At 41.2% G+C, this 24,153-nt stretch overlaps 1 protein-coding gene across 2 annotated transcripts in view; it reads right to left on the bottom strand.

Moving 5' to 3' along the window:
* Nucleotides 1–23,529, bottom strand: part of KLHL29 (kelch like family member 29) — a 991,490-nt gene extending 967,961 nt beyond the window's left edge. The window contains exon 1 of one of the 2 annotated variants that reach the window (XM_069728156.1): nucleotides 23,291–23,529. The gene's annotated coding sequence lies outside the window, so the exon portion shown is untranslated. The remainder of the gene's footprint in view (nucleotides 1–23,290) is intronic. The other variant, XM_069728157.1, reaches the window with a different exon arrangement.
* Between the last annotated feature and the right edge of the window lie 624 nt (nucleotides 23,530–24,153).

The following is a 24,153-nucleotide window of genomic DNA, read 5'->3' as shown; positions in this document are numbered from 1 at the left end:
AGCCCCCGCTCCGGTAATAATTTACTCCTTCTCAAGAGCTTGACGACTATACAAAGAAAAAGCCAGATAAAAATCAAATCAACACAAAATGGAAGGACGACGGCATAAAGATAAAATAACAATTATTTAGAATAATAGTTCCTTGGCGCAGTGTGTACAAAGCAGAGAGACTTGGTAGTGAACACAGCTGCTTACAGAAGTGCACCTTGGTGCCCTGGGACACTTACGGTATGCAAAATCTGTATTAGGGCACTCCATCCATCTTGTCCCAGAGAAAGGCCAGGTGTAACCGTCACTCTTGCATCCCATATGATTAAACCCCTAAAAAAATGTACAATACTGGTGGCAAGGATATGTACAAAGACTAAGTAAAAATCTAAATAAAATCCTATTCAGTAGATCACCGCTTCCAGGGAATGTAGGTTTAGTTCATAGTGCCCCGCCCATGAGGAGCAGAGATCAAGCAATTATAGGCTTAGCTCCCCCCCACAACCTCTTTTTTCATGGATAGTTACTCCAATAATAGTGTTGTAGTGCCCAAAGCTAACAGGAGCAAAACAAATAAAAACATCACATTAGGGGAAATAATATTTTAAAGGGTTTGCTATTTTTGTCTAAAAAAAAACAAAACACAAGGATTTTAGAGAATGTTTTTCTAACGCCCCCTTGTTTACCAAACATGGAGTGTTTGTAAAAAGGGACAACCCTTGAAGATTGGCTCCGCCCATGAGTAAAGTAGAGGTGGAGCTAATATAGGCTGAGAACAAGCTCTCCATCCAAATAGTTACTGAGAAGATTGTGATGAAAGGGAGTACATTTCAGACATGAGTGAATGTTCTGAAGTTGAAATTTGCAAGCTCCATCAAGTCTTTGGCAAAATTTTGATTTGCAGTTAATAAATTTGCCACGAATCACGAGTACCGCATGCCTCCAAATCCCCTGGACACGTGTGTGTAACACTCCGAGGTCTCCTAAGGCTGCATTGAACATTTTTCAAGCTCTTTATCACAAACACAGCCTTAGTAATGTCCAAGTGACCTCATCATATATAGCTATGGGTAAACGGGTGGAGGCCGTTTTCACTGCAGTCCTGTCACACACTATCTGTAATGTTTATTCAGTGTTTTATGGATTTCTCTATCTGTCACCATGGCTGAGCTGTGACATCCGATCACTATCCAGATGCACCCGGTAGTGTCTGCTGCATTCTCATGCTTTTTGTAAGATTCCTGTGGGAATTCTTTTGTCTATTGTCGCAGATCGAATCACAAACTGATCGAGTTCACTAGGTTTAACAAATTATCAAAAATTTTACATGGATTCCATTTGCATTGAATCGATTCCCTCATATCTAAACTGGACATAATTGTAACCAGCTCACAACTCATTCGTTTCCTAGTTTTTAAGGTTGAAGGTAGACATAAGTCCATCAAGTTCAACATATAACCTAACAGGTTGATCCAGAGGAAGGCGACAACCCCATGGGGCAGATGTAATATCGCCATATTATGGAAAACAATCATTCCCGACTCCACATGCGGCAATCAGACTGGTTCCTTGGATCAATGTCCCATCACAGAGTCTAATGCCCATAACCGGTAATATTATATTTATCAAGAAAGGCGTCCAGGCCATCATTGTGCTTTTGTAGTTAGATAGTGACATAGGTTGAAAAAAGACCACGGTTCATAAAGTTCAGCCTTTCTCCAACAACTGTACATTTTGTCACTAAATTAACTATAACCAGCAATGTTATGTGCATCAAGGAAATCATCCAGCCCTTTTCTAAAAGCTGATATAGTGTCTGCCATTACTACCTCTTGTGGTCGGCATTCCACAGTCTCCACAGTATTCCACAGTCCACAGTAGGGCATTCCACAGTGAATCAGCCATTACAAGATCATGTGGTAGTGAGTTCCATAGTCTCACTGCTCTTACAGTAAAGAATCCTTGGTCTCACTGCTCTTACAGTAAAAAATCTGTAGTCTAACTGCTCTTACATTAAAGAATCCATGGACTCACTGCTCTTACAATAAAGAATCCATGGTGTCACTGCTCTTAGAGTAAAGAATCCGTAATCTCACTGCTCTTACAGTAAAGGATATATAGTCTCATTGCTCTTACAGTTAATAATCTATAGTCTCACTGCTCTTACAGTAAAGAATCCATAGTCTCACAGTTCTTACAGTAAAGAATACATAGTCTCATTGCTCTTACAGTAGAGAATCTACAGTCTCCCTGCTCTTAGTTAATAATCTATAGTCTCACTGCTCTTACAGTAAAGTATCCATGGTCTCACTGCTCTTACAGTAAAGAATCCATAGTCTCACTGCTCTTACAGTAAAGTATCCATGGTCTCACTGCTCTTACAGTAAAGAATCCATAGTCTCACTGCTCTTACAGTAAAGAATCCATAGTCTAACGGCTCGTACAGTAAATAATCCATGGTCTCACTGCTCTTACAGTAAAGAATCCATGGTCTCCTTGCTCTTACAGTAAAGAATTCATTGTCTCACTGCTCTTACAGTAAATAATCCATAGTCTCACTGCTCTTACAGTAAGTAATACACAGACTCACTGCTCTTACAGTAAAGAATCCATGGTCTCATTGCTTTTACAGTAAGTAATACACAGTCTCACTGCTCTTACAGTAAATAATCCATGGTCTCACTGCTCTTACAGTAAAGAATCCATGGTCTCACTGCTCTTACAGAAAAGAATCCATAGTCTTACTGCTCTCACAGTAAAGAATCCATAATCTAATTTCTCTTACAGTAAAAAATCCATAGTCTAACTGCTCTTACAGTAAAAAAAATCCAGTCTCACTGCTCTTACAGTAAAGAATCCATGGTCTAATTGCTCTTAGGCCATGTGCACACGTTGCAGATTTTGCTGCGGATCCGCAGCGGATTGGGAGCAGTTTTCCATGCGTTTACAGTACCATGTAACCCTATGGAAAACAAAAGTCACACTAAACGACTTACCAACGATCACGACCAGCGATACGACCTGGCCATGATTGTTGGTAAGTCGTTGTGTGGTCTCTGGGGAGCTGTCACACAGACAGCTCTCTCCAGCGACCAACGATCAGGGGAACGACTTCGGCATCGTTGAAACTGTCTTCAACGATGCCGAAGTCCCCCTGCAGCACCCGGGTAACCAGGGTAAACATCGGGTTACTAAGTGCAGGGCCGCGCTTAGTAACCCGATATTTACCCTGGTTACCATTGTAAAAGTAAAAAAAAAAAACTACATACTCACATTCTGATGTCTGTCACGTTCCCCGCTGGCGTCCACAGGGTTAAAACTGCTTTCGGCAAGAGCGCTGCTAATGCACGCGCTGCTGCCGAGAGTTTCCCTGCACTGTCAGCGCCGGCAGTAACAGCGGTGACGTCACCGCTGTGCTCTGCTTTACGGCCGGCGCTGGCAGCGCTCCTGCCGAAAGCAGTTTTAACCCTGTGGACGCCGGGGGATGTGACAGACATCAGAATGTGAGTATGTACTGTTTTTTTTTTAACTTTTACAATGGTAACCATGGTAAATATTGGGTTACTAAGCGCGGCCCTGCACTTAGTTACCCGATGTTTACCCTGGTTACAAGTGAACACATCGCTGGATCGGCGTCACACACGCCGATCCAGCGATGACAGTGGGTGATCAGCGACCAAAAAAAGGTCCTGATCATTCCCCAACGACCAACGACCTCCCAGCAGGGGCCTGATCGTTGGTCGCTGTCACACATAACGAGATCGTTAGCGGGATCGTTGCTACGTCACCAAAAGCGTGACGTTGCAACGATATCGTTATGTGTGACTCCAGCTTAAAGCTTAAAAACAGTCCTGTTTGCAGGCGAAGTCAGACAAACAGGATTATACCTGGTCGTGATCACATCTGAAAATGCGACACATTGTATGCAGCCGAGACGATGATCTCTGAGCTGAACAGCCCGGACTCCAGACTGATACATTGTAGCAAACGCCCAGAAACATTTTGCTCACAGAGAATTATGTAGCCTGGATACAATCATATCGACTACTGCCCCCGATTCATTGGAATGGGAACAGAAGCAAAACGGAAACCAAAGTTAATGTTCTTTGTTAAACGGATCCTTATTTTTAAAGACCAATCCATCGAAAACTGTAAACTTTGGCTTCTATTTTGCATCCGTTTTTGCTCCATTTATACCTAATATGTTTTTTTTTTTTTAAATCATATTACTGGATCGTTTACCAACAGATAAGAACTGGACGTGTGAACAGAGCCTAAACTAGAATTTTTCCCACTCGCTGACAGTAGATGAGTTTGAAAAATTGAAACATAAAGTTTGTTAGAAAGTTTGTTAGAAAGTTACAGAAGTTTCTAAACAAATGGATTAAAGGGGTTTTCCACTACTAGGGCAACCCCTTCTTGATCAGAATGTTTGGCGCCGATAAAAGAATAAAGTCTATAGTCACCTACCGTGCCGGCGCCGTTCCCGCGGTCTCGGCACCCGCTCTCCCGGGATTCGCCCAATGTGACACCCAATCTGCGGCGGCGTCACTGTTTCCGCCTTCGGACAAATCGATATACTCAATCCGCCATGGGATTGCTCTCTCTATATTCCGCCCATAGTCCCGTCTCGGCTCACGTCTTCTTCCGGATAAATGAATCTGTTTATTTTACACCCCAGAAGTGTTGTGAAGCTCACAGGCACTACTAATTATAAATGCAATTAACAAGTTTCAAGAAATTTTAACTGCGCATCCATCGTTCTCCATCCTGGGCACAGATGAATTCCGGAACCTCGTAATTACTCTGAAATTTCCCAGTGATCTGTTATTCTGTGCCTGGCACACCAGAGCCGCCTCTTACGACAAGAGGGTAACTTTATCCTGGGAAATTGGAAGTGGCGGAAACTTCTTTTTTTTTTTTTTTTTTTTTTTTACTTTTTTAATTAAGTGGTACATTGTAACGGGGGAAGTTTCCCAGAAGACTTTATTGTCTTGTCGTAAACCAATGCAAACATACCATTCCTAATGAGGGGTATTCTATCCTGTAGAGTTGCGAATGGCCTTTTTAAAGGAAACCACAGGCAGCATAAATCAGAGCCTGGCCTGCAAGAAAAAGCCTGGACTAGTCGGGTCTTTCCTTATAGTGCCAAAACAGATCTTCAGACTTTATTTCCTCTGATACGCTCATGCAGCCATGCTCTTAGGCAGTATGAATTGAGTGTCAAGATCCCTTTAAGTAAAACTATATTTTAGAATGGCTATAAAGGCATGCTGGGAGTTGTGGTTTTACAACGGCTGAATTGCCACCGGTTGAATACCACTGCAACAGACAGTAAAATGCCTTAAATAGGTTGTCTCATAAAGGGGTAAAATTGCAAAGTTCTTGTATAAACAAGCAACTTTGCATTGGATCTCTTATTAAAAATCCTCTCTGTCCTACAGAATAATGGGATTTTTACTTCTATTGTTTACTGTCTAGTTTAGATAGTCAATCAAGCTGGGCCGATATTAATCAGCAGCGCAGTACCAAAGGAATAAACAAACACAGAGTCAGAGACAAGCCAAAAAGGTCAATACCGGTCAGGAGCAGAAAATACCAAAGACAAGAGACAAAAGCAGGTCAGGGTTCAAGCTGAGTCAAGTACCTGGGAGTCCACACACGAAGGGGAAACACAGTGTCTGGACGGGAAGATGGGAGTACACAGGCGCCGGCACAGTCAGCAAAGGCAGCAGGACAAATCAGGGCTTAAGTAGGGTCAGCTACTCACGTGGTAGGCAGAAACTATAACTGACACCACCTGCAGGATGCAGCGGAGATAAATAGCAAACCTGAACCCAGAATGAGGCAGAGCAAAGTTAACCCCTGACATGACCAGACCGGGAAAGGGGTAGACAGGACTCAAAACCCGGTCTGGATAATGACATCAATCATCTGATCGAGAACTTGGTAAAAACCCCTTTAAACTGGATCTTTCACCAAATTAAAAAAGTGTCCGGATTTTGCCTTTATTTTATTTCCGCTGGTCCCCTGAGTATTTCGTTTTTTGTTTTTTTAAAATCCGCCATACGGTTCCAGAGATATGAGACTGTTTTTTTATTCAGCTCTGGTTTTCATCGTCTTTATTATGGGGGCGTGGCTCACAGAGTAATTATGCAGAGCAGCCTGGAGACACGCCCCAGAGGATCCTGTGAACCACGCCCCTTTGATAAAGATCTTGAAAACTTAACTCTAAATTTAAAAAGTCCATATCTCTGGAACCGTATGACCGATTTAAAAAAAACAAAAAACTGAATACTCAGGGGAGCAGCGGGAATAAAATGAGAGCAAAAACTTCTAGTTTTGAGCTGGTGACTGGTCCTCTTTAAATTTGTCATATTTTGAATTATCGGAAGCTTTTTAAGGACCTCTGCTCTCTCACAATCTGGGGCTTTTACAGTGTTCTTAGAGTCACAACATTGGATGTCTGCAATCAATTTATTTTATTTTTTGAGTGACAGAATTTCTAGATTATCGGGAGGCAATTAGAAGAAATGTTCCAATTGGTCAACTCCGGACTGTATGTCCTACCACAGCGCATGGACATCAATGAGTTAGAGTAGAAAGTCTACAAACTGACTACACCTCCAAAATAAGAATTTTCATTACATATCCAGAGTTAGAACCCGGCAGTAACAGACCCTAATAATCTACGTGTCGGATTATCAGAGGTTCCGACATATTGAAACGTGGCACTTTTCAATACAAAGAGCCTTAAAGATGAAATAATAAAATGCATCCTAAGTATTAGTCTCCCAATACATGTCAATATAAAACATATACGGCCCATGTTGGTGCATTCAGTTGCCTAGAAGTAGTAAACTTCCACTAATTTGGCAACTCCGTGACCTGATGGCTGCTTTCACCTGAAAACAGCGCCACCCCTGTCCACAGGCTGTGACTGGTATTGCAGATCAGCTCCATTTAATTAAATGGAATTAAGCTGCAATACCAGGATCAGCCATGGGAAAAGGTGGCGCTGTTACTGGAGGAAAAAAAGACGTGTTTTTCAAATCTGATATAATGCCTATAAGAAGCCTTTCCTGTATAATTGCAAGAAGACACAAGCATGAAAAAAACATTGAGCAGACTGCAGGGAACCGCGGCCTCCAGAGAGGCTCTGTGGTGTCCTATAATCAGGCCAACAGAGGCAGTCAGGTAGCAAGTCTCTAGTGGGAGCGAAACGATGGAGATTACAAGGCACCAGATGAGCACGTGACCGGGTCCAGGGGTCCGCACATCAGCCATCGTCTGCGGAGGAGTCTGCGTCCTACATGGACCATTCTATAGATGTCGCAGAGAAAACGACCGAGCACAAAGGCAACGATGACACGAGCGACTCAGCTCTGCTACATCCAGACAGAGCACATACCAAACTCTGCAGACCCAACGTCTGGGATTGTACCGGCCACTGAACACAACTTACTGGTCCAAGAGATTCATACAACAATCTATTATCTATCTATCTATCCATCTATCTATTATCTGTCTATTATCTATCTATCTACCATATCTATTATCTATCTATCTATCTATCTATCTATCTATCTATCTATATATTATCTATTATCTATTATCTATCTATCTATTATCCATCTATCTATCTATATTATCTATCTATTATCTATCTATTATCTGTCTATTATCTATCTATCATCTATCTATTATCTATATCTATATCTATCTATTATCTATCTATCTATATATTATCTATTATCTATCTATCTATCTATCTATATTATCTATCTATCTATCTATTATCTATCTATTATCTATTATCTATCTATCTATCTATCTATATTATCTATCTATCTATCTATTATCTATCTATCTATTATCTATCTATCTATCATCTATCTATCTATTATCTATCTATCTATTATCTATCTATATTATCTATCTATCTAACTATTATCTATCTATCTATTATCTATCTATCTATATATTATCTATCTATCTATCTATTATCTATCTATTATCTATCTATCTATATTATCTATCTATCTATCTATCTATCATCTATCTATTATCTGTCTATTATCTATCTATCATCTATCTATTATCTATATCTATATCTATCTATTATCTATCTATCTATATATTATCTATCTATCTATCTATCTATCTATCTATCTATCTATCTATTATCTATCTATCTATATATTATCTATCATCTATCTATCTATTATCTATCTATATTATCTATCTATCTATCTAACTATTATCTATCTATCTATTATCTATCTATTATCTGTCTATTATATAGTAACATAGTAACATAGTTAGTAAGGCCGAAAAAAGACATTTGTCCATCCAGTTCAGCCTATATTCCATCATAATAAATACCCAGATCTACGTCCTTCTACAGAACCTAATAATTGTATGATACAATATTGTTCTGCTCCAGGAAGACATCCAGGCCTCTCTTGAACCCCTCGACTGAGTTCGCCATCACCACCTCCTCAGGCAAGCAATTCCAGATTCTCACTGCCCTAACAGTAAAGAATCCTCTTCTATGTTGGTGGAAAAACCTTCTCTCCTCCAGACGCAAAGAATGCCCCCTTGTGCCCGTCACCTTCCTTGGTATAAACAGATCCTCAGCGAGATATTTGTATTGTCCCCTTATATACTTATACATGGTTATTAGATCGCCCCTCAGTCGTCTTTTTTCTAGACTAAATAATCCTAATTTCGCTAATCTATCTGGGTATTGTAGTTCTCCCATCCCCTTTATTAATTTTGTTGCCCTCCTTTGTACTCTCTCTAGTTCCATTATATCCTTCCTGAGCACCGGTGCCCAAAACTGGACACAGTACTCCATGTGCGGTCTAACTAGGGATTTGTACAGAGGCAGTATAATGCTCTCATCATGTGTATCCAGACCTCTTTTAATGCACCCCATGATCCTGTTTGCCTTGGCAGCTGCTGCCTGGCACTGGCTGCTCCAGGTAAGTTTATCATTAACTAGGATCCCCAAGTCCTTCTCCCTGTCAGATTTACCCAGTGGTTTCCCGTTCAGTGTGTAATGGTGATATTGATTCCTTCTTCCCATGTGTATAACCTTACATTTATCATTGTTAAACCTCATCTGCCACCTTTCAGCCCAAGTTTCCAACTTATCCAGATCCATCTGTAGCAGAATACTATCTTCTCTTGTATTAACTGCTTTACATAGTTTTGTATCATCTGCAAATATCGATATTTTACTGTGTAAACCTTCTACCAGATCATTAATGAATATGTTGAAGAGAACAGGTCCCAATACTGACCCCTGCGGTACCCCACTGGTCACAGCGACCCAGTTAGAGACTATACCATTTATAACCACCCTCTGCTTTCTATCACTAAGCCAGTTACTAACCCATTTACACACATTTTCCCCCAGACCAAGCATTCTCATTTTGTGTACCAACCTCTTGTGCGGCACGGTATCAAACGCTTTGGAAAAATCGAGATATACCACGTCCAATGACTCACCGTGGTCCAGCCTATAGCTTACCTCTTCATAAAAACTGATTAGATTGGTTTGACAGGAGCGATTTCTCATAAACCCATGCTGATATGGAGTTAAACAGTTATTCTCATTGAGATAATCCAGAATAACATCCCTCAGAAACCCTTCAAATATTTAACCAACAATAGAGGTTAGACTTACTGGCCTATAATTTCCAGGTTCACTTTTAGAGCCCTTTTTGAATATTGGCACCACATTTGCTATGCGCCAGTCCTGCGGAACAGACCCTGTCGCTATAGAGTCCCTAAAAATAAGAAATAATGATTTATCTATTACATTACTTAGTTCTCTTAGTACTCGTGGGTGTATGCCATCCGGACCCGGAGATTTATCTATTTTAATCTTATTTAGCCGGTTTCGCACCTCTTCTTGGGTTAGATTGGTGACCCTTAATATAGGGTTTTCATTGTTTCTTGGGATTTCACCTAGCATTTCATTTTCCACCGTGAATACCGTGGAGAAGAAGGTGTTTAATATGTTAGCTTTTTCCTCGTCATCTACAACCATTCTTTCCTCACTATTTTTTAAGGGGCCTACATTTTCAGTTTTTATTCTTTTACTATTGATATAGTTGAAGAACAGTTTGGGATTAGTTTTACTCTCCTTAGCAATGTGCTTCTCTGTTTCCTTTTTGGCAGCTTTAATTAGTTTTTTAGATAAAGTATTTTTCTCCCTATAGTTTTTTAGAGCTTCAATGGTGCCATCCTGCTTTAGTAGTGCAAATGCTTTCTTTTTACTGTTAATTGCCTGTCTTACTTCTTTGTTTAGCCACATTGGGTTTTTCATATTTCTAGTCCTTTTATTCCCACAAGGTATAAACCGCTTACACTGCCTATTTAGGATGTTCTTAAACATTTCCCATTTATTATCTGTATTCTCATTTCTGAGGATATTGTCCCAGTCTACCAGATTAAGGGCATCTCTAAGCTGTTCAAACTTTGCCTTCCTAAAGTTCAATGTTTTTGTGACTCCCTGACAAGTCCCCCTAGTGAAAGACAGGTGAAACTGCACAATATTGTGGTCGCTATTTCCTAAATGCCCAACCACCTGCAGATTTGTTATTCTGTCAGGTCTATTAGATAGTATTAGGTCTAAAAGTGCTGCTCCTCTGGTTGAATTCTGCACCAATTGTGAAAGATAATTTTTCTTGGTTATTAGCAGAAACCTGTTGCCTTTATGGGTTTCACAGGTTTCTGTTTCCCAGTTAATATCCGGGTAGTTAAAGTCCCCCATAACCAGGACCTCATTATGGGTTGCAGCTTCATCTATCTGCTTTAGAAGTAGACTTTCCATGCTTTCTGTTATATTTGGGGGTTTGTAACAGACCCCAATGAGAATTTTGTTACCATTTTTCCCTCCATGAATTTCAACCCATATGGACTCGACATCCTCATTCCCTTCGCTAATATCCTCCCTTAAAGTGGACTTTAGACAAGACTTTACATAGAGACAAACCCCTCCTCCTCTCCGATTTTTACGATCCTTTCTAAACAGACTGTAACCCTGTAAGTTAACTGCCCAGTCATAGCTTTCATCTAACCATGTCTCGGTTATTCCCACTATGTCAAAGTTACCTGTAGATATTTCTGCTTCTAGTTCTTCCATCTTGTTTGTCAGGCTTCTGGCGTTTGCGAGCATGCAGTTTAGAGGATTTTGTTTTGTTCCAATCTCCTCACTGTGGATTGTTTTAGAAATGTTCTTACCTCCCTTCTGAGTATGTTTTCCTGGGTCGTCTTTGTTCGAGTCTAATGTTTTTCTTCCCGTCCCCTCTTCTTCTAGTTTAACGCCCTCCTGATGAGTGTAGCGAGTCTTCTGGCGAATGTGTGTTTCCCAGGTTTGTTGAGGTGTAGTCCGTCTCTGGCGAGGAGTCCATCATACCAGTAATTCACACCGTGGTCCAGGAATCCAAATCCTTGTTGTCTGCACCATCGTCTTAGCCAGTTGTTTGCATCAAGGATCCTGTTCCATCTCCTGGTGCCATGCCCGTCTACTGGAAGGATAGAAGAAAAAACTACCTGTGCATCCAGTTCCTTTACTTTCTTCCCCAACTCTTCAAAGTCCTTGCAGATTGTCGGTGGGTCCTTCCTTGCCGTGTCATTGGTGCCAACATGTATCAGAAGAAATGGGTGGACGTCCTTGGAGCTGAAGAGCTTTGGTATCCTATCGGTCACATCCTTGATCATCGCACCTGGAAGGCAGCATACTTCTCTTGTAGTTATGTCCGGTGTGCAGATGGCTGCTTCGGTGCCTCTCAGTAGTGAGTCTCCCACCACCACCACTCTTCGTTGCTTCTTGGCTGTACTTTTTGCTGTCACTTGTTGCTGTGTGCCCTTTTCTTTTTTGCTTGCTGGTATTGCTTCATTCTTAGGTGTGCCATCTTCATCCTCTACCTCTATCTATCTATCATCTATCTATTATCTATATCTATATCTATCTATTATCTATCTATCTATATATTATCTATCTATCTATCTATCTATCTATATTATCTATATATCTATTATCTATCTATCTATTATCTATCTATCTATATATTATCTATTATCTATCTATCTATCTATCTATATTATCTATCTATCTATCTATCTATCTATCTATCTATCTATCTATCATCTATCTATCTATTATCTATCTATCTATCATCTATCTATCTATTATCTATCTATTATATATCTATATTATCTATCTATCTATCTATCTATCTATCTATCTATCTATCTAACTATTATCTATCTATCTATATATTATCTATTATCTATCTATCTATCTATCTATCTATTATCTATCTATCTATTATCTATCTATCTATATTATCTATCTATCTATCTATCTATATTATCTATCTATCTATTATCTATCTATCTATCTATCATCTATCTATCTATTATCTATCTATTATATATCTATATTATCTATCTATCTATCTATCTATATATTATCTATTATCTATCTATCTATCTATCTATTATCTATCTATTATCTATCTATCTATATTATCTATCTATCTCTCTATTATCTATCTATCTATATTATCTATCTATCTATCTATCTATCTATCTATTATCTATCTATCATCTATCTATCTATCTATCTATTATCTATCTATCTATCTATCTATTATCTATCTATCATCTATCTATCTATTATCTATGTATATTATCTATCTATCTATCTAACTATTATCTATCTATCTATCATCTATCTATTATCCATCTATCTATTATCTATTATTTATCTATCTATTATCCATCTATCTATTATCTAATATTTATCTATCTATTATCTATCTATTATCTATCTATCTATTATCTATCTATCTATTATCTATCTATCTATTATCTATCTATCTATCCATTATCTATCTATCTATTATCTATCTATCTATTATCTATCTATTATCTATCTATTATCTATCTATCTATCTATTATCTATCTATTAGATATCTACATTAAAGCAAACGGAAAGAGTGGGCCTTAGAGCAATTCTTGAAAACACATATAGAAATTTTAGTGAAGAAATTCAAATAACACAGTAGTATCACCATAAAAATAACTATATGCAGAGAAAATCAGGGTGTAATGACATCAAGGTGCCACGTCCGCAAGACAGTTGGTCAGGTTGTTGTCAAAAAAAAGAAATAATACAAATATGCAAGTACATTCCCAAAACAGATAGCCACGTATAGAATATACCACTAAATCATGTGGAAGTGACCGTGGGTAGTTCCTATTCAAAGATTCATACATAGACCCAAGGTATAAAATAACTGTATAATCCAGGTAAACATACGGTAAAAGTGATGCAGGGAGAATAATAACAAAAGCCAACGATCACATATTATGAAATTAGGCCAATACTGAAAAGATTGTACCAAAACATCAATCCATAGATGACACACAGTTGTTATATCAGACATAATGAAGGGAAAGGATGAACCATAGTGAACCAAGCTGAATGCGTGACCTGGAAAAGCGGACCCCTATTAGATATCTACCTATTATTTATCTATTATCTTTCTATCTATTATCTTTCTATCTATTATCTATCTATCTATTATCTATCTATCTATCTATTATCTATCTACTGTATTTATCTATTATCTATCTATTATCTATCTATTATCTATCTATCTATCTATCTATCATCTGTCTATTTAGCTATCATCCATTAATATTTCCCTTCCTCTGACCATCATTCTTTTTTCACTTTTCTTTTTTCTGTCATCTTTTTTTCTTTACATTTCTTGTTCTTCTACTTCATATCTATCTTTATCTGTTTGACATCTGTCCATTCCTCTGAACCTCTTTATTTCATTTTCTTTCCTTCTATCTTATTTCTACATATCTATTTTTCCATCCATCCACCCCTTTCTTTCTTTCTTTCTTTCTTTCTTTCTTTCTTTCTTTCTTTCTTTCTTTCCTTACCTTTCTTATTTCTATATATCTATCTTTCCCTTCCCCCACCCCTTTCCTTCCTTCTTTCTTCTAGCTTATTTATAGCTATATATTTATATTTCCATTGATTCAATCACTTTTCTTTCATTCTTCTTTTCTCTTTCTTCTAATTTATTTATATGCGTATATCTACTTTTCCCTTCCTCCAACCCTTTCTTCTTTCCCTTCTCTTTCTTTCTTCTATCTTATTTCTATATATTTATCTCAATTTCCCTTCGTCTGAAACAGCTTTCTTTACATTTTATTTCTTTTTCTCTTCTTTCTCTCTCCTGTTCTCTTTTTTCTCTTTCCTTCTTTCTCTCTTTTCTTTATCTTTGTTTCTCCCACTTTCCCATTTTTCTCTTTCTTTCTCTCGTTTTCTTTCTTCATCTTTCTTTCTCTATCTTTCGCTCTCACTTTCTCTTTTCTTTCTCTCTTTACTTTCTTTCGTGCTCTTTCTTTCTCTCTCTCACATTCTCTTCTTTCTTTCTCTCTGTCTCTTTCCTCTCTTTCTTTCTCATTCTCTATCTTTCTTTTTGTCTCTCTTGTTTTCTTTCTCTATCTTTCTCTTTCTTTCGCTTTCTCTTTACCTTCTATCTCTCTCCCTCTCACTCCTTTCTTTTTCTTTCTCTCTCCTTCTTTCTCCCATTCTCTCTTTCTCTATCTTTCTCTCCCTCTTTCTCTCTCCCTCTCACTCTCTTCTTTCTTTCTCTCTTTCATTCTTTCTCTTTCTTTCTCCCTCTCTTTCATTCTCTCTTTCTCTCTCTATCTTTCTCTCCCTCTTTCTCTCTCCCTCTCTCTCTTCTTTCTTTTTTTTTTCTTTCTCTCTTTCATTCTTTCTCGTTCTTTCTCCCTCTCTTTCATTCTCTCTCTATCTTTGTCTCCCTCTTTCTCTCTCCCTCTCTTTCTTTTTCTTTCTCTCTTTCATTCTTTCTCTTTCTTTCTCCCTCTCTTTCATTCTCTCTTTCTCTATCTTTCTCTCCCTCTCTCTCTCTTCTTTCTTTTTTTTTTCTTTCTCTCTTTCATTCTTTCTCTTTCTTTCTCCCTCTCTTTCATTCTCTCTCTATCTTTCTCTCCCTCTTTCTCTCTCCCTCTCTTCTTTCTTTTTCTTTCTCTCTTTCATTCTTTCTCTTTCTTTCTCCCTCTCTTTCATTCTCTCTTTCTCTATCTTTCTCTCCCTCTTTCTCTCTCCCTCTCTCTCTCTTCTTTCTTTTTCTTTTCTTTCTCCCTTTCATTCTTTCTCTTTCTTTCTCCCTCTCTTTCTCTATCTTTCTCTATCTTTCTCTCCCTCTTTCTCTCTCCCTCTCTCTCTCTCTTCTTTCTTTTTCTTTTCTTTCTCTCTTTCATTCTTTCTCTCTCTTTCTTTCTCCCTCTCTTTCATTCTCTCTTTCTCTATCTTTCTCTCCCTCTTTCTCTCTCCCTCTCTCTCTTCTTTCTTTTTTTTTCTTTCTCTCTTTCATTCTTTCTCTTTCTTTCTCCCTCTCTTTCATTATCTCTCTATCTTTCTCTCCCTCTTTCTCTCTCCCTCTCTTCTTTCTTTTTCTTTCTCTCTTTCATTCTTTCTCTTTCTTTCTCCCTCTCTTTCATTCTCTCTTTCTCTATCTTTCTCTCCCTCTTTCTCCCTCTCTCTCTTCTTTCTTTTTTTTTCTTTCTCTCTTTCATTCTTTCTCTTTCTTTCTCCCTCTCTTTCATTCTCTCTTTCTCTATCTTTCTCTCCCTCTTTCTCTCTCCCTCTCTCTCTCTTCTTTCTTTTTCTTTTCTTTCTCTCTTTCATTCTTTCTCTTTCTTTCTCCCGCTCTTTCATTCTCTCTCTATCTTTCTCTCCCTCTTTCTCTCTCCCTCTCTCTCTTCTTTCTTTTTCTTTTCTTTCTCTCTTTCATTCTTTCTCTTTCTTTCTCCCTCTCTTTCATTCTCTCTTTCTCTATCTTTCTTTCCCTCTTTCTCTCTCCCTCTCTCTCTTCTTTCTTTTCTTTCTCTCTTTCATTCTTTTCTTTCTTTCTCCCTCTCTTTCATTCTCTCTTTCGCTATCTTTCTCTCCCTCTTTCTCTCTCCCTCTCTCTCTCTTCTTTCTTTTCTTTCACTCTTTCATTCTTTCTCTTTCTTTCTCCCTCTCTTTCTCTATCTTTCTCTCCTTCTTTCTCTCTCCCTCTCTCTTCTTTCTTTTTCTTTCTCTCTTTCATTCTTTCTCTTTCTTTCTCCCTCTTTCATTCTCTCTTTCATTCTCTCTTTCTCTCCCTCTTTCTCTCTCCCTCTTCTTTCTTTTTCTTTTCTTTCTCTCTTTCATTCTTTCTCCTTCTTTCATTCTTTCTCTTTCTCTCTCTCTTTCATTCTCTCTTTCTCTCGCTCTTTCTTCTACCTTACACCCCTCTTTGTTGCATGCCTCTCACAGTGTGGCAATATTCCATATATCACCGTCCTCACCCTGGTTTCCAGCTGCGGTATTACTCCATAGATTATCCATTTTGCCTTTACCCGTGTGTGACTTCACATGAATGTAAAATAACCCAAACAAAAAAAAAAGGCAAAATGCAAATTAAATTAAGGGGATTGCTATTAATTTACTGTATTCCTGAGTCAAGTGAAGCAGAACACATCTGCAAAACACTGTACACAGAAGCACTGATTTAGGGATGTATAATTAGCGTTGTGGCATAAACATGACAGATACTAAGAGCGGTGTATGAATACTTCTGCCGCTCATGTACACTCTCAAATTAAAGAAATGTCTGGGGAAACATAAACCATATAAAACACGCGGTGGAGCAGCAGCGCCAGGGAGCCCCACCGCTCCGAGCCTCGGGGATCTGCACAATGCACAGGATACAGCTCCACTAAATGTGGGAGGTAATGCAAAGTGCACCAAATATCGCAAAGAGGAGAAAACTATAGAACAAGGTGGTAAACAAAACAATCGCACCAGCTGTACAGAACTCTAAAGAGGAACCCAAGGAGACCATAGAAATAGTTTACTCACAACTGGAAGTATCCCACCCATAGAAACGTACAGAGGAGCACAGTGTGGGAAGAGATCTGCATGGTACATAGAAGGGGAAAGACATCCATAGAAGAACGTTGCCCGTAGAGGAGCCCTGTCCATGAAAGAACCCTGTCCATAGAAAAACCCTGTATATAGAAGAACCCTGTCCATAGAAGAACGTTGTCCGTAGAGGAGCCCTGTCTATAGAAGAACCCTGTCTAAAGAAGAACCCTGTCTAAAGAAGAACCCTGTCCATAGAAGAGCCCTGTCTATACAAGAACCCTGTCTAAAGAAGAACCCTGCCCATAGAAGAACCCTGTCCATAGAAGAGCCCTGTCTATACAAGAACCCTGTCTAAAGAAGAACCCTGCCCATAGAAGAACCCTGTCCATAGAAGAGCCCTGTCCATAGAAGAGCCCTGTCTATAGAAGAACCCTGTCTAAAGAAGAACCCTGCCCATAGAAGAACTTTGTCCATAGAATAACCCTGTCCATAGAAGAGCCCTGTCTATAGAAGAACCTTGTCCATAGAAGAGCCCTGTCCATAGAAGAGTACTGTCTATAGAAGAACTTTGCCCATAGAATAACCCTGTCTATAGAAGAGCCCTGTCCATAGAAGAACCTTGACCATAGAAGAACCTTGTCCATAGAAGAACCTTGTCCATAGAAGAACCCAGTCCATAAAAGAACCCTGTCCATAGAAGAACCCTATCCACAGAAGAACCTTGTCCATAGAAGAACCTTGTCCATAAAAGAACCTTGTCCATAAAAGAACCTTGTCCATAAAAGAGTACTGTCCATGGAAGAGCCCTGTCCTTAGAAGAGGACTGTACATAGAAGAACCCTGTCCATAAAACAACCCTGTCCACAGAAGAACCTTGTCCAAAGAAGAACCCTGTCCACAGAAGAACCTTGTCCAAAGAAGAACCCTGTCCACAGAAGAACCTTGACCATAGAATAGCCCTGTCCATAGAAGAGTACTGTCCAAAAAGGAGCCCTGTCTATAGAAGAACCCTGTCTAAAGAAGAACCCTGCCCATAGAAGAACTTTGTCCATAGAATAACCCTGTCCATAGAAGAGCCCTGTCTATAGAAGAACCTTGTCCATAGAAGAGCCCTGTCCATAGAAGAGTACTGTCTATAGAAGAACTTTGCCCATAGAATAACCCTGTCTATAGAAGAGCCCTGTCCATACAAGAACCTTGACCATAGAAGAACCTTGTCCATAGAAGAACCCAGTCCATAAAAGAACCCTGTCCATAGAAGAACCCTATCCACAGAAGAACATTGTCCATAGAAGAGCACTGTCCATAGAAGAACCTTGTCCATAAAAGAACCTTGTCCATAAAAGAACCTTGTCCATAAAAGAGTACTGTCCATGGAAGAGCCCTGTCCTTAGAAGAGGACTGTACATAGAAGAACCCTGTCCATAAAACAACCCTGTCCACAGAAGAACCTTGTCCAAAGAAGAACCCTGTCCACAGAAGAACCTTGTCCAAAGAAGAACCCTGTCCACAGAAGAACCTTGACCATAGAATAGCCCTGTCCATAGAAGAGTACTGTCCAAAAAGGAGCCCTGTCATTAGAAGAACCCTGTCCAATTAACCTTATACATAGAAGAACCCTGTCCATAGAAGAACCCTGTCTTTAGAAGAGCCCTGTCTTTAGAATTGCCCTGTCCTTAGAAGAACCCTGTCCTTAAAAAAAGCCCTGCCCATAGAAATGCCCTGTCCACAGAAAAGCCCTTTATATAGAAGAACTCTGTCCATAGAAGAGCCCTGTCTGTAGAAGAACCGTGTCCATAGTAGATACAAATAGACTAAACGCTAATATCAGCTGGAGACAGAAAGGAAATAATTTTCTAACACATGAAAATAAGATCTACATACAGTTACTTGCAAACCAAGATTTGGAAATATCATTACTCAAAAGCGAGATGGTGGTTAGGGGATAATGCACTTTCCATGGAACTACTTGATTCTTGTGGTTTGGGGGAAAAGCACAGCAAGATGAGAAGTAGCTTTTATATATTGGGTTAACCTTCCATAAACTTAGAGAAGAAGTTTGTAACATGTGGCTCTTTAGCTGTTACAGAACTACATTTTTCAGTATGACATGATAGCTAAAGGTTATCAGGGCATGCTGGGAATTGTGGTTTTCTAACTGCCAGAAGGTCAATAAATCAAGTCCATTGACCTAGAATTTACTTCTCACTACCAAGTGCTTTCGAGTCTCATAAGATGACCAGCTTTACAAAAAAAAAAAGGAGCAAAAAAAAAACTCACCGGGAAAGACATTTCTGCTTGAAAGAGTTGAAAGAAAAGAAGAAGAGGACCACCAGCAGGAAGATGGATGGAGAATGATTCATGAACATGACATCAAGAAGTCTAAAGACCCTAAGAGAAGACGCGACACACTGGAGACACACTGGTCATAAACGTTATAGCACTTAACAGAGTAGGATGAACGTAGGCTTTTGAGAATGCTATAAATGTGAAGGAGAACAAAGTTGACTCCAATGTGGAGAACCATCGTTAAATCTAAAGTTTTATCTTAGTTTGGACTTAATATGAGAAGACACAGCAGGGTAAAAAAAAGACAAGTATCAGAGATGATGACAGAAATCAAGAATAAGAAACCTGAAGGTCCAAAACTAGATGACAGATGTGGAGAAGTGAGAGTTGTGTGGTCAACATCAGTCAAATCCAATATGAAGGCATCTACTAAGGGTTAATCTACTGAGGTCTTGAAAAAGATGGAAGAAGTGTTATACAAACAAAACTAAATAACGATACAAAAAATGGAAGAAAAAATAAAATATTGTGTCCTATTATATCCCAAACACGACCCAGACCCCAGACATCCCAAGTAATCCCTGGTTTCCCAATTCATCGTTCCTCCTGAACCCAATGTGAAAATTACAGTATAGGTGAAGTTATTAGGTTACAGAACATACGGATTCTTCTTGGCCAAAAAAATAATGCAGTAAGGAAACTAATATCCAATGGTGAGAGTTCTTTGATCCATTTAATAGACGACTACAAGAAGGGCGCTCCCCTGCTAGCAAAAAGTGACTCCAGATGAGGGCTTTTATTGGACATATGGCTGCCTTCAGTCCAGACCTCACTGTTTACTGAGCTCACACAGGGTTAATTCCAGATTTTCAAGGTCATTACACCCCCTTTCGGCTAGTACTGTTAAAATCAGGTGGGCATTAACCTTATAAAGGTTAATAGTTGCAACCCACATTCACAGGAAAGACCAGATACGTAGTGTCCAAGGAATGGTAATGTCAGGCGGTATGGAAAATGCTGAGATGGCAATTGTGCCCAAGCAAGAAAGAAAGCATATAGTGCCCAAGTAGGGTTAAAAGCAGGACGGTAATACTAAATAATGCTAAGTATGGGATAACGATTACATGGCATCATATAAAGTGCCCAAGAAGAGACAATTTGAGAATGGCAGGAGATAAAGTAGCAAGGTTAGGGTTAATAGTAAGTTTGGGTATATAGTGCCCAAGGAGGGTTAACAGTAGGACGGTAATACTAAATAATGCTAAGTATGGGATAACGATTACATAGCATCATATAATGTGCCCAAGAAGAGATAATTTGAGAATGGCAATATATAAAGTAGCAAGGTTAGGGTTAATAGTAAGTTTGGGCTTATAGTGCCCAAGGAGGGTTAACAGTAGGACGGTAATACTAAATAATGCTAAGTATGGGATAACGATTACATAGCATCATATAATGTGCCCAAGAAGAGACAATTTGAGAATGGCAGGAGATAAAGTAGCAAGGTTAGGGTTAATAGTAAGTTTGGGCTTATAGTGCCCAAGGAGGGTTAAAAGTAGGACGGTAATACTAAATAATGCTAAGTATGGGATAACGATTACATGGCATCATATAAAGTGCCCAAGAAGAGACAATTTGAGAATGGCAGGAGATAAAGTAGCAAGGTTAGGGTTAATAGTAAGTTTGGGCTTATAGTGCCCAAGGAGGGTTAAAAGTAGGACGGTAATACTAAATAATGCTAAGTATGGGATAACGGTTAGATGGCATCATATAAAGTGCCCAAGAAGAGATAATGTCAGAATGGCAATATATAAAGTAGCAAGGTTAGGGTTAATAGTAAGTTTGGGCTTATAGTGCCCAAGGAGGGTTAAAAGTAGGACGGTAATACTAAATAATGCTAAGTATGGGATAACGATTAGATGGCATCATATAGAGTGCCCAAGAAGAGACAATTTGAGAATGGCAGGAGATAAAGTAGCAAGGTTAGGGTTAATAGTAAGTTTGGGCTTATAGTGCCCAAGGAGGCTGGCAATATAAACGCTTTGGTTAATATTAGGATGGTAAGAGTATTTAGTGCCCATATTGGAAATAAAATCATAAAAGTTTTCAGCTGTGAGAAAAACTAAGAACTTATAGTAATGTACAAAGTTTCCACCCAGGATGGCACAGCATGGCATGGTGCACTCAATAAGGGTTAATGTTAGGATGGCACCGTCCCTGCCGTGGTGTGAAGTATACCAGGATGGTAGGGTTAATACTACGACGCCAGGTAAATGATATGTTATATCGCGCTGCATGAACTGCGGCACCAACAGAACCAGCAGGACAACAACTACCATCATTGGCAGCTAAAATAATAACAGCCTCGGAGAACATCGTGGTGGGGCGTCCTCGTAAGGTTCAACCACGCTCTACATGAAGACTCAGACATGTCATTCCTGCCCAGCGCCAATCACCCGCAGGGCACAAAACACAAGTGTGGCAGCCAAGCATCTCCGGGTGACTCGATCCACAGCGTCTCTTCCCGCAGGAGGGCACCGAGAACACTTCCAGGATAACACATAATAATATAGCGTCTGTGCAATGAACGGTGCCAGGCCACAGTGCCGCCGGTGCCCCCTCCCTGCCCGTCAGCTTGTGTGTGTGCAGCGCTCCCCAGGGGCGCACGGAGCAATGTGCGGTCACCGGGACATAATGACACATGCCATACGGGCACAGACACGCCAGCACATCTGGGCACAACGTGCGTGGGCTTCTTATGAATGACGGGTGGGTTTCAAATACCAAGACCGTGGGATAAAAACACCGGATCGCATTGCAATGCGCCTGCCAAGCCCGCTCTGTAGGTCGGAGATATTAGAGTCCATTTAATAGTTAACCCACTTCAGTGCCAGGGAAGTCAGCAAATCTGGAAGATGACATTTACTCATGGAGCTTCCTAGCAAGCCAGCCTGGCATGGCATCATGTGGGCACGTCAGCTCCGTCTGACCATGGGAGACCACAGACAAGTCCCCTCTGGTAACAAGTATGTGGTGCCCTCATGATGGCTGCCCGTCGCCCACTAAATAGCATTAATGATGTGGTGGCCATTGAGGGTCATCATTATGATGGCAGCCGTGCCCAAGGATGGAATACGGTGCTGTAGCCAAATCGCCCTCACGTTGGCTGGTCATTTGTGTGGTGCCCATGAAGTGTTATGACTGAGATGGCACCGGGGGAAACTAGGGTGGCACATTACGTATCGGATACACTGGGTCCACACTAGGATGCTCGGAAGGGTGACGTATGGGTAAGGACGTGTGGTACCCGGGAAGGGGCACCAGTGCTATTGTAATGAAGGGCAAATGAGTAGTGCCAAGCAAAACGTAACACGAGAACGGTAATAGTTGGGTCATTTCCAGGTGGCAAGGTGGTACAGGTAGATGAAGCGGGGGTAGTGCCTGTGTATGGAGTGTCCTACATGCCAGGTGGGCACAGTGACTGGGGCTGAGGTGGGCAGCTGAGCGGAGCCCATACCTGGGGGGCACAGGCTGGCACCATGGCGGGCACACAGCACCCTGCTGCTTCCTCTAGGTGTCTGTGCATCTCTCCTCTCCTCCCTCATCTGACAAGGCAGGAAGTTTATTTTCCTCCTCTATTTCTCCCGTCTAACCTTACCTCCCTCCTTCTCAGCTGGCAGGGCGCAGGCGCACAGGATCAGCATTAACATGCACTTAATAATAATACACCGGAGGATGCAGCAGCTCCACTTCTCCAACAGCCACCACAAGAGGCGGCGGGCACCGGCAGGAGCGGGCACCGGCAGGAGCGGGCACCGGCAGGAGCGGGCACCGGCAGGAGCGGGCACCGGCAGGAGCGGGCACAGCTGCGGGCAGGGCACCGGCAGGAGCGGGCACAGCTGTGCTGCGGGCACCGGCAGGAGCGGGCACAGCTGTGCTGCGGGCAGGGCACCGGCAGGAGCGGGCACAGCTGTGCTGCGGGCAGGGCACCGGCAGGAGCGGCACCCTCTGGGCTTCAGCACCACGCACACTGGACAGCCCCTTACCTGCGCGGTGCGGGCAGCTCCGGTCCTCCTCTCTCCAGTGCACTCACCGGGGGCTGCTCCTAGTGGATGCCCGGCCGGTGCCAGCAGGCTGATGCCAGGCGCTGTGCCCGGGGCAGGCGGCGGGTCGCTGCTGTGTGGGCAGGGTGCAGTGCTGCTGCTGCTGCAGGATCCGGACCATGCTCCCTTCTGGCTCCCTGCTTCTCCGAGGCTGTGTCTACTTGCTGGATGGGGGCGGGTTCAGGAGCGTCACGACCGGGAGGGGACTCCAGTCACACGGGGGAGGCGGCGAGCCGCTCACTAGACACATGCCAGCCCTGCCCGTCTCCTGCCCGGGGCTGCGAGCCTGGCACACCGGGGGTCAGAGCAGCCGGCCGGCCCTCATCTGTCCGTGCTCGGCTGCAGCTTGTCCTCACAGCACCGAGCCCTGATCCCCGATAATCCGATTATGTGTCCTGTGTCACTCCTGTCAGACCTGTGCGCAGAGAGCCGGCTGTCAGTCCATCATCCGTCCATCCATCATCCGTCCATCCATCCTCCGTCCATCCATCATCCGTCCATCCATCATCCGTCCATCCATCATCCTCTATCCATCATCCGTCCATCCATCATCTGTCCATCCATCATCCGTCCATCCATCATCTGTCCATCCATCCTCCGTCCATCCATCCTCCGTCCATCCATCCTCCGTCCATCCATCCTCTGTTCGTCCATCATCTGTTCGTCCATCCTCTATTTCTCCATCCTCTATCCGTCCATCCTCTGTGAGTCCATCCTCTGTCCGTCCATCCGTTGTCTCTCCATCCTATGTCCGTCAATCATCTGTCCATCCATCCTCTCTCCGTCCTTCCTCTCTCCATCCTTCC

Source organism: Ranitomeya imitator, chromosome 5 (assembly GCF_032444005.1).
Source record: "Ranitomeya imitator isolate aRanImi1 chromosome 5, aRanImi1.pri, whole genome shotgun sequence".
Classification (NCBI taxonomy): Eukaryota; Metazoa; Chordata; class Amphibia; order Anura; family Dendrobatidae; genus Ranitomeya; species Ranitomeya imitator.
Note: the sequence above shows the minus strand (reverse complement) of the source record. Positions and strands in the feature narration are given on the sequence as shown.